This window comes from Bubalus kerabau, chromosome 11 (assembly GCF_029407905.1).
Source record: "Bubalus kerabau isolate K-KA32 ecotype Philippines breed swamp buffalo chromosome 11, PCC_UOA_SB_1v2, whole genome shotgun sequence".
NCBI classification, from domain to species: domain Eukaryota; kingdom Metazoa; phylum Chordata; class Mammalia; order Artiodactyla; family Bovidae; genus Bubalus; species Bubalus kerabau.
Window position 1 is genome coordinate 90025489 of NC_073634.1, and position 18429 is coordinate 90043917.

The following is an 18429-nucleotide window of genomic DNA, read 5'->3' on the forward strand; positions in this document are numbered from 1 at the left end:
ATAGATAAATGGGCTGAAATGATACTAAATGGAAAAGGAGGGACTTGACATGGACATTACATGACATCAATGACTACATACCGCAACGTCTCTTCACCTCTCTGTAAATAAATACTGACCAGAAGACACAGCCCCAAGTGTTAGCTGTGATGATCTCTGAACCGTAGGCCTGCGTTGCTTTCTGCTTTTGTTCATTTTTCGCCCTTTTCACGATGAGTCTTTCACATGTGTAATCAGAGCAAAGACACTTTGAAGGACACGCTTCTCCACAACAGATACCCAGAGGACAGCAGGCTCCCCCAGGGCCCGCGTCCTGGACCACACGGCAGGCACCTTCTTTGTGGGGAGGGGGGTGCAGACAAGATGTAAAACTGACAGCTGCAACCACATCTCTGTGGTCCCCTCGGGTCTTGGAAGTGTTAACTCCTCACGCAAATGAGCCCCACGCTCCCCTTTGAGGTAGCCCTTTCCCAAACTTCCAAACACTGAGAATATCCCTTCCTCCATTCTGCAGCTGCTGAGTCCCGGCGCTGGAATATGCCAGCGAATCCAGACAGCTGAACGCAGCCTCAAGATGCTGCTTTGGCCCAAATCCAAACCAGTTACTCCACAGGGCCAGCGTCATCCTGTCCCCCAAAAACCCGGCCCACAGGAGGGCACAGGCCTGGAAATGACCACCTTGCTCAATGAAGGCCTTCAGTCCAAAGGGAAGAGGCCAACCCAGCCCCACACCTTCTGCTCGGGCAGCTCACCCTCCTCTGCACCCACTCCAATGCCCTCTCCCTTGGTGCCTTCCACGCCCCCTCGGCCGCTTGTGCTCCCAGAAATGACTCTCAATGTTCCTGTGCGTTCATGTGTTTACTTTCCACCCTGGGCTAACAGTTCTTCAGAACAGAACTTCCTAAGAACCACTTTTGTGTCTTGGCACCAAACCCAGCACCTGGGTGGAGTGGAAGAGGGGAGAGAGGCAGGCAGGTCTGGGTCATGAGCTTTGGTGAATAACCTTGGCCCTGGGCACTTCCCTGGGAGCTGCTTGTCTGCTAGGGAGACCCTCAACATGCAGGAGGGAGGGATGATGTGGGCAGAGAGGAAGGGAAGCTTCCAGAAGGGAGGGCCTACAGAGGGTTGGGGCTTGGAGACCGACCAGGAGGAGTGGAGGGAGCCATGCCCAGGTGGGAGGGGTCCTGTGTGGCCGGGCACTCGGGTGCCAGCCAGGTAGCTGCAGTGGGCAAGGCCACTTTACTAGAGTCCACAGACTGGGACGCAAACTTCACACCAGCAGCAGTGTGGCATCTAAAGCGATGGAGAAGCAGAATAAACCCAGAGGGTCCAGCACGTCTGGACACACGCGGCACCGGCCTTCAGTCGTGGTTCAGCCCAGCCCCGTCCCATTCGGCCGTTTAGGGCGGACGTCACCCCCGCTGTCCGGCTTCCCCCGCACCGCTTGGTGTCACCTTCTAGAAGAAGCAAGCATGGAACAGCAGGGCATTGGTTTAACAAACGGTTGGGCTCCCAGAGGAATGAAACAGTAACAAAGCCTGCAAAGTCAGGCCACAAAGGATGATTTTAATAAATAGACTCACATTTTTCAATAAACTATTATGCTGCTTTACAACACAGTATATAAAAGATATAGCCTCATTATGGTAAACTTTCATGAAATAAGCACTGTGCGGCAGTCATGAAAGTAGAACTCTCAGTGCGATCTGGGGGCTGCCCTGCTCGATGACAAGGGTTTATGTCCTCACTCGCTCAGATTTCCAAGGCTGCCCCAAATTGCTCCCTGTCCGCCATGCCTGGCAGCTCCACTCCCCCGGGGGTCTGGTACTGGCTGGGCCTGAACCACCCTCCTGGACAGCGGTCCCCACACTTTGCTCACATATCACCTTCTTGGGTTTTTTTAAATTAATTTAGTTTTAAATCGAAGGATAATTGCTTTACAGAACACATATCACCTTCTTAATGAGGTCTGCCATCACCGACTTGCCTAAAATTATAAGACCTCCCAGCAACTTGCTTCCTTTCCCCACCACCCTGCTCAAAGCCTTCCTGGGGCACCTAGCACCTGACAGGTGGTACAGTTTATTCACTCATCACATTTATTTTAGGTCCCCCCAAGAAACGTGCACCGCCTGAGACGAGAGGTTTGTCATTTTACTTTTCAGGTGGGTCCTCAGAGCCTAGAACAATGCCCAGCACAAAGCAGGCACTCAATAAATGCCTGTTGAATGATGAACTAATGTGTATAACTCTTGTAGCAAGGAAACAAAACTGGAATATTCAAATGTCATTTTTGTCTTCATCTGCTGCTGCTAGACCTGGCTATTTTCATATGCTTTGTTGGCATTAAAAATGGGGTCTTTTTTTTTTTTAAGTCAATCTCTTTAAGGTATAATTCACATACTATAAAATTCACTCATTTTAAGTATATGTTTCAATGGGTTTTGACAAAGGTATATGGTTGTGTAACCACTGACATAACACTTTCAGCACAAGAATGGGATCTTTCAAAATTATATGTTAATAAGTGGTCATGGCTAATATGAATACGTATCAGCTTTCCAACAACTCTCCTGATTATTTCACTAATTGATAGTTTTTCAATTGATTTCCTTGTATTTTACCAAACACAAAAGAAGGGCAGAAAGGCAGCAGCATGTGCTTAGCGCACCGTGTGCACAAGGGCTTGTTGTAGACACTTTTTTGGGTTTCACTTTCTCCTCCAATTCTCAGAGGGAGGGACTGTCCCTGCCGTACACGGGGCAGCTAACTCATCCAAGGTCACCTGGCTGCAAAGAGGACGATCAGGGGCTTGAATCCATGTCAGTTCCGACTTCAGAATTCACATTCATCCCAACAAATAATGATACAGTTAACGTAAGTACCAGCAGTGATGATGATGTAGTTGTGATTTGTGTTCTTCCTCTGTGGCTGTCTGACCGCTTTGTCTTGAGTCTCTTAAGTGATATGAAATAGGGGTGGGGGCCATGTCCATTTTTCTGCCACTGTGCTTCACCCAGACTGCTGTTACACACGGCTCGGGGCCTGAGAAAAGCCCCCAGCCCACTCCCACCACCACCCCAGCCCCAGGATGAGTAGCAGGGTGTCCAGGAAGGACAGGTTCCTTGTCAATACAGTGCTGCTAGGTGAACTGTATAGAGAACAAAACATCGCTAATGAAACACACACACACACACAGGTTTTCTAACAGTAGTTGAGGAATTATCCCACATATGAAATCATGTCTATAGCATTTTGGATCTGTCCAGGGCATCCCAGGGTAGCATGTACACCAAAGTGTTGCCTCTGCACTGGGAGTATAGGTAGGAATTCTCTCCCCTCCCCACACTGCCTTGTTTTTGTACAATTGTCTCATTTTTCTTCTCAAAAGACAGCTGACTAGGGAAGAGACCCCCAGACCTGCTCTGGGTTCAGGTCCCCCTGCAAAGACCACCCTTCTGGATTCTTCCGTTACACAGACGTCAGCCTACCACCTCTCCCCATCCCATCCGTCCAGGCAGTACTTCAAGGCATCTCTTCCGTGTGGCCAGGAGGCCAATGAAGTCCCATCCCTTGGGCATCCTCCCCAGAGCAGAAGAGACAGACCATTGACCAATCACAGGCAAACAGATGAGGTGATTGCAGACTGGTCCTCACCAGGGAGGACGGCAGGGTTAGGACACCATCTCAACGCTGCTGCTGGTGACATGGAGACGGGGGTGGGGGGGGGGTGGGGTTCTGTCCGCCTCCTCTCTGTCCCACCTTAGCTCCCAGGCCCTTCCAAGAGGCCACTGTAGAACCTACAGTCAAAAGCACTCTCTCCCTTTGTATCCAAGAGCTCTTCTCCAGACTCCCTCCTGCCTCACTTGGAACCTTGTCACGTGTTTATCTTTAAACTCGATGTACCTGTGTCTGTCTGCCTGCACGACCCTGGGATCCAGGCCTTGCCTGCACCCAGCTCTGGCCAGGCAGGCACAGGGTACTGGCTGGCTCCAAACCAGGCCTCCCATCTGGAGGGTCAGCCCCTAGAGGGCAGGACAGGGCCCCATCTCTGCATCCTGTGCACCATAAACAGTGTAGAGAAACAGCCCCCCAGGGCACTCTGTAAAGACCACCAGTGGTCTTTACAAGACCACTGCCAAGACCACTTTACAAGAACTGCCAAGTGAAGGGCAACAGGCAACTCTGGAAGGCAGGCGTTGACCCTGAAATGAAAACAAACAAGGGGAGAAGGGAACACAGAGGAGAGAGGCCCGTGCAGGGAGGCCACCATCAGTGACTTTTTTTTCTGCCCTGTATTCTGCCAACTTAGGTTGTTACATAACTCTTCTAATTAAAATAAGTGTGTTATGTGGTCCTGTCCCCGGGCGCTGGCGTTCTGCCCCAGTGACCCGGAGGTCGTGGCCCAGCGGCTCAGGGGAAGATCTAGGACACCCAGAAGGAAGGAAGGGGAGGCACAGGACTATAGGGACATGGTGGGGGGCGGGTAGTGAACCCAGCTAGGTCACCCTGAGCTTGGGGACAGCCAGTCAGGGGAGCGGGGACGCGAGGACTCCTCCAGCCGGATTTTCCTAGAGGCCCCTGGGGGAAAACACAGACTAAAATGCATCAGAAAGTCCTGCCTGCCTCCTCTCTGTCCCAGCTCGGCTCCCAGGCCCTTCCAAGAGGCCGGTGCAGACCTACAGGCCAAAGAGCGCTCTCCTTTCCACCCAACATGCCCCCTCCAGCTCCCAGTCCTGCCTCACCCGGACCCTTATCACGGGTTCATCTTTGAACAAGATACACCCATGCCTGCTCTGATGCACGGCCCTGGGAGCCAGGCTTCGCCTGCAGGACCCAGGGGAGGCAGGGTGGGGGGCCTGGATTAAGAATCCCCAGGGCCCTCTGGTTAGGAATGGGAACATCTAAACCTTCAGGGCGGGGGCGCTGCTGGGGCAGGCCAGGGTCCTCAGCTTCCCACGGGCCTGCAACTGCCAAGGGCCAGGCGGAGGAGCGTCTGCTCCCCGAGGCTGGTGCGAGGGTGAGGGGGGCTCTCAGTGAGAAGGGGGCCTCAGGTCCAAGGGGTCAGCTCTGGACCCCAGCAGGAAGGAGCCACCCCAGGGCCACGGAGCCTGCACCCAGAAACTGAGCCATGGCGTGTGACTCGGCCTAGGCCTGGGACCCAGGGCGCTGAAGATGGGGACCTCTCCAAAGCCCCCCGGCCCTGGAATCAAGGGGCCTTTTGTCCCCGACTAAGGACTCTGAAACATTAAAACCCACCCACTCAGGGGCTTTTGTGTTTGCTACCATCTGTCCTGGGACCTGCTCCGCCACCCAATCTCCGGTTTCTAGGAACATTCCTGTCACTTGTCACTTTAGATCACTTTAAATTTTAATTTTTCTATTATCAAGTCAGATGATAACAATGCTACATCGAGGCCTCTGCCCATCTCATGTCTTATTCACGGAGAAGCGGCAGTGTCTTGAATGTGCTGGGGGGCGGTGGGGCTGGATCTGTTCCTCCCAGGACAAAGCCCGCTGCTCCAGGCCTCAGTTTCCTGCCTGCCTCCCATTCCAGTTGGCCCACCCGCCTCTCCCAGCCCGCAGGCTGCTCTCCAGCCTCAGTGGCCTGGCCTTGGCTGGAGCTCTCAGTCTCCAGGGTCACAGCTGTTCAAGACTGTCCCACCTGCGGGGCAAGGCCAGCGTGGGGACAATGAGTCTGGAGTGGGGGGCCCTACAGTGCCGATCTGCTAACTCGGAGAGGCACTGAAACATCAGGGGCAGGGAGAGGGTCTGGGGGCTTCCAGAAGCCATGGTGGGGGCTGACTATCTCCCCCGGGACCAGCTTCAGCTTATGGGCCAGGGAGTGTGGGCTCCCGCTGCCCCAGTGGCAGTGCCCACGACACCTTGTCACATATATGCCTCCCTGCTCACCTCCCAACCCACCTGGGCTCTCGGGCATCAGGTCTCACCCATCGTGTGCACCCCCCCCCCCCCATGGAGCGCAGCGTCTGGAACACAGTAGGGGCTTAATAATTGATTGAGGGCAGGGAACGGGCGCTCAACACACTTAGGCGGAACCAAACCGTGCCCCGAAGAAGCGCCCCTCCACCCTCACCTGAGCCACACAACCTGCAGAGCCACGCGGCTCGTGCCCCGGAAACGCAGCACATTAGATCTTCAGCCCCAGTTGAAGAACGATCAGAAACAGAGACGGAGCCAAGGGGCGAGCAGAGCCAGCTGGTGAAATGAGACTGGGGTCTGTTCACCAGACACCGACAGTTAAGTCACGGGGCTCTTGGGCTTTTTAGGTAAGAGAGCGCAGGCCCTCGAGGTACATTTCTGCATCTGCAGGCTCCTCGGGCAGAGGAAATAAGGATGGGAAGCAGCCTGTTAAGGAGCAGAGAACTGTCCAAGTGCAGTGAACCCAGTCACAGCCTGCCACCCACTGCGGCTTCCTGATCGGGACCGGGGCCAAACCCGGCCTGGCGCCACGGGGCCGCCGATGCGAGGGACCCCACTCAGCTCCGAGGCAATCTAAGCCACCCGGAGGCCAGTACCTCCTCTTCCTGCCCGCAGCCCACAAACCCGCAGACTGTCTCAGAGAGACAGTCTGGTTCTGCATACAGGGGCCTTGAACTTCCACAGCTGGGGACAAACACAGAACAGCCAAAAAATCCTAACCCCAACGTCCCCCTGTGAGCACACATGCACACACACACACCACACACACATACCAGGTTCCATGCATGCAGCCGCGGACACGATGGACACTCACAGGTGCTGCGGCTCTGTCCTCCACTGCACGCCCCAGCGCCACTGGGATGGCTGGGAACCAGGCTGGACGTGAACTAAGCAGAGGCGTTGGGATGGGGAAGCAGGGACTATCAAGGGGAGAGGGGGACTCGGGAGAGAAAGAAGAAAAGGGCTCCTACGTTCATTCCGCTCCCTCCACTGGGGCCCCCTCCAAGGACAAGCTTGAGCTGCCCTGGGCAGGCTGCCAAACACAATACCTGAGTCCCCAGCAGCCCCGGGGGCCCAGCCCGGTCGGCTCTCGACGATAAGTGGACCAGGTAGGTATGTGCCTGCACGTCGAGATAAGGGCTGTCGGTGGAAGGAGAAAGTTGGTTTTTCCAGAATGTTTAGAAGTACATTTCAAGGAGTGGAAAGGTTTCAAGGACACACTGGGAGTGGCCCAGCGAGGCCAGCACCTTTCGCTTTTTTCAAAATCCCAAGTTGAACCTCTTAAAGCATAATTAATTCCGGTCTAGTTGAAGTCATGCTTCCTTTGAGCTCTCATGCTGCTTTCTCTGGTGGATCCAAACAGCATATACTATTTGATTAAGGAGGAATCAAGGGACTTTCCTGGAGGGCCCAGGGGTTAAGACTCCGTGTTCCCAATGCAGGGGGCATAGGTTTGATCCCGGTCAGGGAACTAAGATCTCACATGCCACATGGCACAGGCAGAAATAAATAAATAACATACAGAAACAACAAAAGAGAGAATCAAACAGGTGACAACGTTGACTGGCTCAACTGCCACCTCCTCCTTGGGTCCCTCCCACGGCACTGCTTGTCATAGGAGCCATTTCAGGACCACTGTGAGGACACCTCTCACTGGCCAGAAAGCCCCTGGGGCAGGAGAGGGTTCCACAGTGGTTGAACCTACTCTTCATCAGAAGGAACTGAACCAGAGGCAACCAGGAGGTCCACGGCCCCTGCTCATTAAAGCGACCACAAACAAGACCTGTGTTATCATCCTGCCTCCTGCCCTGTGCCAGCCCCCTTCTCACTTCTTGGAGCTTGGCTACACTCCCTCAGGTCTGTGTCTGGCACAGGGCCCAGGCCTCACATGGAAGACAAAAGCAGGTTCCCAGCCCTGGGAAGCCCCTGGTGGCTCATATGGTAAAGAATCTGCCTGCCAAGGTAGAAGACCTGGGTTCGATCCCTGGGTCAGGAACATCCCCTGGAGATGGGCATGGCAACCCACTCCAGTATTCTTGCCTGGAGAATCCCATGCACAGAGGAGTCTGGCAGGCTACAGACCATGGGGTCACAAAGAACTGGACATGACTGAGTGACTAAACAACAAGCCCTGGGCCTGGATCCCATGGAGCCTGACCCTACGCCTAAAACCACCCAAGCAAGAGGGTCCAGCTACATCCTCAGGCTGAGAACACGGAGAGAAGGGCCCCAGAAGAGCAGAGGGGAAGGAGGGCAGGAGCCGGTATTGAGCTGTCCTTCCTGGCTCAGAACCTCTCTTCTTAAGTTCATTAGGAAAACTCACTTTTTCCTGGACACCGGGGTCTACACCTGCTCCCTGTCTCACTGCTGGGAGGGGTTCCCTGCGTCTCAGCGGACACCTCTGGGCTCACGCCCTGGATGGGGGCCGGGTCAGGGCTCAGCTCAGCTCCACACAGAACCCAAACAGGCGCCCAGGGCACGTGTCTACACTCACCCAGCCCCTGGACTCGCAGCCAGAAGGCAGGAAAGCAGATGTCCTTGCAGAGCCAAGAAGGGCGCCCTGCGACCTCGACAGGTTCACTGACACCACGAGGCTGGGAAACCCCAGAGGGAATTTCCTAGGAGGCAGAGGAAGCAGCAGTCGGCCACGGGGGCTGCTGGGGCCATGGGACATGTGAGCCCCAAAGAAACAACCTGGAAGAGGCGAGATGGAGCCCAGAGGTCAGGCCTGGAGGGTCCTGCTGCAGCTTCAGGCATGGGGTCGCCCCTGCTCCCCGGTCCCTCTTGCGGGAGGAACAGACCCCTGCCTTGGCCACCGCCCTGGAGCAGCACCTTCAGCCGGTCTGGGTGCTGGGTCAGCTCTGCCACACAGGGCAGGCTGGGCAGTTGGGCACCAGGGGCATGCGGGGCAGGCCCAGGTCCTGCCTGGAGGCAGCCTAGGGCTTCTCCCCAACCCTGAGAAAAGGCCACCAGCAGCCACCGGCTTGGAAGATGCACTCCGGGGACAATCCAGGGCTTGCGGCATTCCTCTGCTGTCTCTCCCCATGAGGGAGGGATGCTGGCGAAGAAAACGGAGCCAGTTGTGGCAATGACTTCCAACAGATATAATCAAATTATCTATTCCTGGATTCTGCAAGTACTGAAATGTCGTAATTCAATTCCTGAAATGTCATTTGGAGCTGCTGGCGCGGGCGGCAGGGAAGCTCAGTGAACACACATCATTCAAACCCAAACACACACCTGGGACCCGGAGCCCCATGCTGTCCCTGGGGGCAGTGGGGGAAGGTGGCAGTGACCCAGAGGAAATACTGCGTAGACCATGGGAGGCGTGCCAGGGAGCAGCGAGGACATGACACATGGAGCTCGGGGACTGAGCGCCTGCAGCATCATGAGGCGTCGAAAGGATCTGGAGAAAGGTCCCCAGCAGTCACCAAAGCTCCACTGACCACAGGATTAAATGCCAGTCTGGGGGACAAAGAGGAGAGGGACCTGCCCTGTGCTCGGGGCCTCCAGTCCAGCAACCATGGGTGCACACCTGTGGGCATGCACACACTAACACACATGCACACACGTGCACTCGTGAAGTCCCGGGACAGGCACTAAGAACCATGTGACTCTCGAGGACGAGGGCAGTGCAGGTGTCCAGGGCAGACCCACCCCCAGCACGAGGCTCACTGCAATTCCAAGGATCCATGGGGGGCTCTAGTCAGGGGGCCGTGCAAGGGGACAAGAGCTTTTCTGGTACTTTGACAAAAATTCAGGGGCTCCTACAGCTCTAACCTCCTTGACCTAAGGTCAAATCACTGGTGCCAAGGGCCAAGGGCTCCCTGCACCCACTGCTGGAGGCTCAGAGATGCACAGGCAGAGTGTCCATGCTGAGGAGTAGAAACCAAGACAGTATACAGTCCAGGGGAGTGCAGGGCTGCGGGAGTCTAGAGGCAGGCAGGGCAGGGACCAGCGGCCACAGAGGTAAGGCTGGAGCCACTGAGGTGGGAGGCTGAGGCTATGGACGGGCCGTGGAAGAAGGAGGCTTCAGATCAGGTGGGCCAAGTGCCGTCAGCTAGGGATGGCCAGACACATGTGCTCTTGGAAAACCAGAGCTGTAGGTGAGTTTTGAGATTTTGCTATTTGCAGGAGCCCAGCAAGGAGTGCTTCTGGTGCACAAAGCACCCCTCGGGGTCCACATTCCGGTCTGGTGGGCGCTCAGGGCGGGCCCACAGGACACGGGTGGTGGGGACTTGCCTCCAGCAGGAGAGGTGCGGCCTCGGGACAATGAAAGCAGAAGACCCGGGTTAGGTCCAGATCGGCTTCTCGGGGCTCCCCTCGTGCCCTGTCTTCTCAGAGCCTGGGCGAAACTTGAGGGCCTGGGGCAGATATATGGTGAGGCCACCCACTCAGCTGGTAAAGAATCCGCTTGCAATGAAGGAGACCTGGATTCAATCCCTGGGTTGGGAAGATGCCCAGCGGAAGGGAACAGCTACCCACTCCAGTATTCTGGCCTGGAGAATTCCATGGACTGTATGGTCCCTGGGGTCAAATAGAGTCGGACACGACTGAGCGGCTTTCACTTCACTTACTGTCCAAGAGCATCACCAGGGAGGAGCAAAAGCAGGATCAGAGGACCTGAGTTCTAGTTCCAAAGACCTCAGTTTCTTGGCGGAGCGTGTGTGTGTGTGCGTGTGTATAGGGGAGGGGGACACAAATCCCTCCCACCCAGCTCCCTGGGGTGAGTCATTTTCAGGCTGGTGTCAGAGGGGCCAGGATGCATGTGCCTGGTGACACCTAGGTGACCTCACCTAGATGCAGGAGCATGCAGTTCAGTAAAGGGCCTTCCTGAATTCAAGGTCCCAGCTACTAAAGGATACACAGTGGGAATACAGAGTGGTGGCAGGGGGTGGGTGGGCAGGACCCTCATCTCCTATAAGCAGGTGCTGCCCCTGCCGTGGGAGGGCTGCAGGCACAGAGGAGGGGCCTCGGTCCCCCCAAGAAAGGGGGAAAGGCATGAAAGGAGGGGGAGGGACACTTGGGCAAGGAGGCAGTCAGGGGAAGGGAAGGGAAGTGCCATGGAAACCAGTAGGGGAGAGTGTCCTCTCAACAGCTGTCAGGTTCAGGTGGTCCTGGGGGCTCCTCCGCATGCCACCAGGCCCTCCGTCAGCCCCTCCCAGTCTGCGGCTGCTCCGGAGGGCAGAGGATATAATGGACAACACTCGGGAATCAGGAGCTCCGAGGTAAGGGCAAGAGTGTGGGTGCACTGCGACACCACCTCCCCAAGCAAGAAGCCAGCTCTGAGTGCCCCCCAAGAACCCCAAGTTCTGGGAGCCCAGGTACCCGACAGAGGGCCAGAGAGCACCATCTCCAGGAGTCCCTATAGGCTCTTCCGTAAGCTGCAGCTTCGAGGCCCTAAATGCAGTCGCTTCCCCAGTCCCAAAGGCCACCTCCTCCAGGAGGCTGCTCATGGCCAGACGCCTTCCCAGTGGGCACATCCCACCACCCAGCGCCTGCACCCCTCTGCACCCCAAATCACCCTGCCCTGATCGCCAGTGAGCAGGCCCACTGAAGGCCGCCACGCCCCAGGCACTGAACGCTTTCTATACCTTAGGCGATCCTGACCTCAAAGGCAGGCATGGTGTCTCCACCTTACACACTAAATCCCAAGGCACAGAGACAGGAAACGGCTGACCCAAGGGCACAGCCACAGGGCAGGCTCGAGATCTGAACCTCCATCCTGGCTCCAGGCCAGGGGCGCTCACACCTTGGCTGACCTTGGGAGCTGGTTCCAGGCCTCGCCCTGGGGATTCTAATCGGCAGGTCTGGGAGGTCCCAGGAGTCTCACTTACCCAGCCAGCTCCCCTGGTGGTTCTGAGGGGAGCGGGTCACCTCTTCCAGAAACACAGAGACGCCTCAGCATCTCTCATAGAACCAAAATGCTGCAGGAAAAGTTTACGGGAGAGAGCGCACGTGGACACGGCCAAGTCTGGGAGGTACAGAATGGAGATGATGGCAGTGGGGGGACCTCCACCCACCCACGCTGGTGGGCACACTGCTCCCTTCACACGGCCAAGCCCACTGAATCAGAAATGCTCTTCCTCCTGGCCACGGTGTCACGCTGACCTCAGAAGAACAGCTACACTGCTCTTTACTGCATTTGTCTTAAAAAAAAAAAAAAAAGAGAGAGAGAGAATCCCACTTATCTTCAAGCCCATTTCGAAAAAAAAAACCCAAAAAACTCAGCATGAACTAGAGAGAATGGTTCCGCAAGGCTGTGTGTCTTTGGGAAAATCACTTACCCTCTCTGGGCTGGAGAGTCCCAGCCACACAGTCCCCTAAGATCCCTCTCGACTCAGGAATCACCCGACCTCATCCTTTCTAATATAGGCCAGTGTGAAAGTAAAGTAAAAGTCGCTTCAGTCATGTCTGACTCTTTGCAACCCCATGGACTATAACAGTCCATGGAATTCTCCAGGGCAGAATACTGGAGTGGGTAGCCTTTCCCTTCTCCAGGGGATCTTCCCTAACCCAGGGATCGAACCCAGGTCTCCCGCATTACAGGCGGATTCTTTACCAGCTGAACCACAAAGGAAGCAATACAGGCCAGGGCTCTGCCAAAAGCCACCATTCAAAGCAGCCCCTTAAAGGAGCACTTCTAGCTGACAGAGGACAAGGGTAGGCAGTGCTCCCCACCCCCTTCAGCGTGGGGGCCGGGGCAGGTGCCATGCAGGTGCCCCCCAAAACAAGCGGGCATTTTGCACAGCCTTGGGGCCTGCCTCCCTCTCTCTGCAGCGGCAGAAATGGGATCCCTTGTCTGCAGATAAGCACAGGGACTGCTACGTTTCCCTGTCTGGCTGCCAACTGGCTGCAGCCCACAATAGCACATTGTGAAGGCCCGGGCCTCCTTCCATCCCCAGGATCACCTTTCTTTCCCGAAGGAATGAAGGCTCATCTAAACAAGGGACGAGCAAAAACGGTCCTGCCCCATTCTCACCACTCTCCCCAGATGTCTCTCCATAGAAATAAACCCCCAAGAACACCAGCCTGAATCTCTCAGGGGAGCAGGACCCAGAGGTATTCGAGGCTCTGCTTGCTGCTATACTAGCCTCCCACAGGTGCTGTCCCCACCTGACGGTCCAGGCGCCGCCCACACACCTGCTTGGGGCTCTTCCCTTAGCCCGAGGCTGCCACCCTCCCCCAAAGCCACCAGTCTGCCTAGCAGCTCTGCCTGCTATTGCCTTCTGGTGCCTGAGCCCCACTCTCCCCTTTGATACTGCCTACAGCAAGCGCTCAATAAAGACTGGCTGGATTGAGAAACCCAAACTCAAGGACAGCACAGTCAAATCGAACCAGCACGGAGGTTCTGCTCAGCCGTGTATCGGCTATATGACCTCAGATGCATCACTTCACATCTCTGAGTCTCAGTTTCCTCCTTGTGAAAGAGAGGTGAGAACCCCAGTTTCTGGGGATATTGTGTGAATCAAATTAGCTGATGTATATGAAAGCACTCTTTCAAGCAAGCTTTCAAGAGCCATGGAAATGTTATTAACGTGATTATCGAAAGACACAGTCACCATAAGAGAGCCCTGCTGCTGCTGCTGCTAAGTCGCTTCAGTCGTGTCCGACTCTGTGCGACCCCAGAGACGGCAGCCCACCAGGCTCCGCCGTCCCTGGGATTCTCCAGGCAAGAACACTGGAGTGGGTTGCCATTTCCTTCTCCAATGCATGAAAGTGAAAAGTGAAAGTGAAGTTGCTCAGTCCTGTCCGACTCTTCACGACCCCATGGACTGCAGCCCACCAGGCTTCTCCGTCCATGGGATTCTCCAAGGAAGAGTACTGGGGTGGGGTGCCATCGCCTTCTCCATAAGAGAGCCCAACCTTCGGATATAACAGAGCAACATCTACAACCTAAGAAAGGCTGTGAGCAGAATGTTAATAAGCATTACACAGACAGCTTAGGGAACAAAGTAACTGACAAATTGACCATCTCAAGTCCCACATGGGACTGGCTTCACAACAACAATGAGGAGAGAGCTGGACTTGGCCAAGATCCTTTGCTGGGAGTTCTCCCTTCCAATCATTTGAAAGCAATTAAGGTAACTGATGTTGAAGCTGAAGCTCCAATACTTTGGCCACCTGATGCAAAAAGCTGACTCACTGCAAAAGACCCTGATGCTGGGAAAAGATTGAGGGCAGGTAGAAAAGGGAGCGACAGAGGATGAGATGGTTGGATGGCATCACCAACCCAATGGACATAAATCTGAGCAAACCCCAGGAGATGGTGAAGGACAGGCAAGCCTGGCGTGCTACAGTCCAGGGAGTCGCAAAGCGTCGGACGTGACTTAGCCACTGAATAATAACAATGAAAGATAACTGAATCAAATTTCAGAGAAAGCAAGATGTGAGTTCTTTTGCACACATTCCTCACTAGATGATGGCAAGAAAATGAAACCAGCTTGTTCTTTCTTTCATCCTCCACCCACTCCTGACCAATCCCCCATCACCTGGGAGACTATGACCATCTAATGCCCCGGGGTGGCCATATACACCAGGGTTTCCAGGGTAGTCACACCCATCCTGATCTAATATTTATAGGCACAGAGGCCCCCAGCCAACAGGCCAGGTGATGAGCTCTGTGAGAGCAGGGCTCGTGTCTGGCCATCTCACTCCCACAGGGTCCCAGCTACTCACAGATGCATGGCACATGCCTGAGGAAGCTTCTGAGAGACAGCTGCTGACTAAGTGACGAAAAGTGTGATGAAAGGAAGAGAGAGGAGGAGGAGGACCAGAGGGAAGTGGAGAGAGAGAGAGGGGTGAGACCTCCAGCAAACCACCCTGGACCATGCGCAGGGCTCAGTCCCATGCTCAGAAGATGGCTGGTTTCCCATCACAGGGGATTCGTTCTCCCAAGCGAAGTTTGATGAGGTCTGGTTTTATTGTCTTTGCTTTCCACTTTTCAGTATTTCATAAAAGGCAGTCAGATAGGCTCCAAAAACTCAGCCCACCCTTCCTGGAGGTGGTGGTGGGGGGATGTCCACGGAACGTCTCAGCTTCTTGAACAAGGCTTCACGTGCCTGGATCCACACCCCTCCCTGCCCCTAGTGAGTGCTCCCCTCACAGCCCCTTCCAGAAATGCCTCCCAGACACCCTGAACCTTGAGGGAGTCAGGCCTCCCCCTTTAGCCTCCATCAGGGTGCTCCTGGGGTCTGACCACCCTTGAGAGACTGGGAGCCTTTGCTGGTGACCAACACCCTTGAAATGAGATCCAGGGGAATGTCAGCTGAAGAATGAATGACGAAGAACAAGTGAGTGAAGGTTCAGTCCTCGTGCTAAACCGAGGGTGATGATGTGCAAGGAGGCGGAGAGCAAAGGCAGGGTCTTTCAAGACGGGGAAGAAAGAGGAACCAAACTTCTGCTGGAATGGGTTTTCCATGTGTATTACTGCAACCCTAAATATGGAAACAGAATCACCCACCACTGCTGGGATTGCTGGACTCGGCCAGGGGGCACCTCGCTCAGGGTGGAGAGGAGCTGGCCTGACATTAGGGCCACAATGTCACTAAAGCCAGGGTCCCGGGCAGAAAGGAAGTGGGTGCTGTGGATGGTCTGGGTTTGGAGGGTGAGGTCACACACCACCTGGCAGGCCTGGAAGGCCGGCATGTTCACAGTTCAGAGATGTGGCTTCCTGGCCTCTGAGGCCCAGGTCTCTAACTGGGAGCCTCCTTCTGCAGAGAGACGGGCCCCAGTCACCGGGGCTCAGGGCAGAGGGTGGGAGAGGGACTCTCCGTGCTGACTCTCTGAGCTCAGCCAGGAGGACGGGGCAGGATTGGGGATGGCTGGGACACAAAGTCGCCTCGTCTCAGCTTCTTAACTGTTGGTCTTCAAATCTCTCTCCTGCAGGGACTACAAAGGAAAACAGATGAGGGAGAAACCAGGTAAAAGGCAGGCCTTCGGATGCAAAAGCACCCGGCCAGGGGCGGCCAGATCACCTACCAGGCTCAACTCCATCTGGAGGAAGGGGAGTGGGCCAGCCTGCAGCTCTGCCCACCAGACGGCCACTGTCGTGACCGCCATGAATTTCTGAAGTCAGAGGAGGCTCTTCAGATGGTTCCACTACTGATTTATTCTCGTTTCTCTCCTCGGATTTTCTATTAAAAGAGTAAGGCTAGATGCAGCTATCCTGACAACCTGACATTACATACCTGTCCATTATAAAGTGGGATCAGAGTCATCGCAAGAAGGACCATGTTTAGCTAGAGACGATCTTCCTTCTCCCGGCAATTCATTGTGGACCAGAACAAAGGCTTCCGGGAAACGTGGAAGGAATCAGGCTGAGAGGAAGATGAATGGCAGGTGGTATAGCTCAAGGTCACAGCTAGTGTCCGCAGGTTAGCAGGCCTGGCGGGGGCGTCCACCCGGGGAGGTGCGGCTGCTCCCCACCCACCCACTCCCTCTGCTGCTTATGCTTTCTCTTCCCTGGTAACAAAACATTCTTCCTGCCTAAAGAGGTTGCAGCTATTTCATAACAGGAAGACGGTTCTCTTGTTATTGCTGTTGGGGATGGGACTGTATGGGGAACAGAAACACGATTTCTTGATTTTCTTCTCTAAACTGCAAGTGTGGAAAACAACAGGAGTAAATAACAAGTGTTCTGCAAACACCTCATGGGGAGGGACGGTCGTGATGTTTGAGAGAACATTCTGGTTCTACGCTTAATTTACAGGACTCTAATAACGATGCAAGAGAGGGCATTTCTGCCCTCCCTAATGCACTCCTTGGGGGAATCGCATCACTGGCGATGACGTGAAACTGACCGGGGCAGAATTCTGTGGACGCCGTGTCCCAGCCCACGAGGGCCGGCTCCCTCCCGTATCCGTCTTGGGTGGTTTATCAGCAGCTGGTGCAGCCTCTGCCCACATCAGCACCACAGGTGTGAGCCTAGAGCTGGCATCACTCAGCTCACGCCATAGATGGAGGAGTAAGACAGCGGGCACTGAGAATTAATGAGGAAAACGCTTGTCCAGGAAAGAAGAAAACTAGACACGGGGTACACACGACTGGGGCTGGGCCAGGGTGCGTGAACTTCACCATGTGGCTGTCACCTGCTCCCCCGGCCACCTCCCAGCTCCTGTGGGCGCCCAGCAGTCCTCCCCCACCCCACTCGGCCCCGGAACCTTTATAAAAGGACACATTTGCCTGAACGGATGATATGAGCTCATAGTAGGAGCAGGAAGAACCCATCCTACAGGTGGAGCGCATCACTGTTTTGGTTTGTTTGTTTTTTATTTTGGCTGCAATCTGGTCTTAGTTGTGGCATTTGGGATCTAGTTCCCTGACCAGGAATTAAACCTCAGCTCCCTGCTTTAGGAGCATGAAGTCTTAGCCACTGGACCACCACGAAAGTCCCAGCGTCACTGTTTAAGCAGCTTTAAAGACGAGGAGGATTTAGAGCTAGGATTGAGGGTTGGGTAACCAGTGAAAGTGTGAGCCCCCAAACGTGGTGGAGCTTGAGACACTCATGGGAGCCCAGGGGAGGAGCTGGACCTGGGGGAGCCGGGGAGCTGAGGTCTGGGGGAGGCTGCCGGGCCTTGGACCCCACAGGAGGCATCGGAGAATAAAGGGTGAGAGCTTCTCAATACACTGGCTGCTTGCTTAGAGCTGCCAACACTGGGGAGATAACTCGGGTGCTCTTTCCCCCCTCAAGCCCCAGGGTGGTGTGGCCACAAGTCATGGGCTTGCTGTGGGGCCAGACAGACTGGATCCCCATCCCATCCAGTTACTGAGCCTTTCTGAGTGGCTACAGGTGAAGGGGACAGTGTGTGAGGCCCACACCTGGGGGTCCAGCATAGACCAGATGCCTCCACCCCTGCAGTGTCTGGATTACCTGTCCCACCCTGAGCTTCTCCCCCCAACCTGTCCTTCGAGGCCTAATTCAAAGCCACCCCCTAGACCCCTGGGCTAGAAGACAGTCTCCACCCTGGACTTGGGAGCTGTGTGTCCTTAAGCAGGTTACCTAACCTTGCTGGGTGTCAATTGATAGATAAAGAAAGTGAAGTCGCTCAGTCATGTCCAACTCTTTGCAACCCCATGCACCATAACCTACTAGGCTCCTCCGTCCATGGGATTTTCCAGGCAAGGGTACTGGAGTGAGTTGCCATTTCCTTCTCCAGGGGATCTTCTCGACACAGGGATGGAACCTGGATCTCCTGCACTGCAGACAGACGCTTTACTGTCTGAGTCACCAGGAAAGCTGGTGGCCACGTGGGCAGAGCTGGTGCACTGAGTACATCCTCATTCATGGGACGTACCCCAAGGTCCGGGGTAGGGTATCCACTGCCTCTCTCCCCACCCTGTCTCTGCGTGTCTCCCTCTGTGCATGTCTCTCTCCTTGCCTCTCCATCTCTGCCATCGTGTCTCTGCGTCTCTCTCCCCGTCTGTCCCCACTTCCTTCTGTCTTTCTCAGTCTCCCTCCCCCCGTGTCTCTCTCCTACTCTGCAC

At 55.2% G+C, this 18429-nt stretch overlaps 1 protein-coding gene across 11 annotated transcripts in view; it reads right to left on the reverse strand.

Moving 5' to 3' along the window:
• HPCAL1 (hippocalcin like 1) overlaps positions 1-18429 on the reverse strand; it is a 119012-nt gene that overhangs the window by 50309 nt on the left and 50274 nt on the right. For 3 of the 11 annotated variants that reach the window (XM_055540946.1, XM_055540939.1, XM_055540941.1), the window contains one exon: positions 16134-16262. The exons of the other annotated variants lie outside the window; for them this stretch is intronic. The gene's annotated coding sequence lies outside the window, so the exon portion shown is untranslated. The remainder of the gene's footprint in view (positions 1-16133; positions 16263-18429) is intronic. 11 annotated transcript variants of the gene reach the window in all.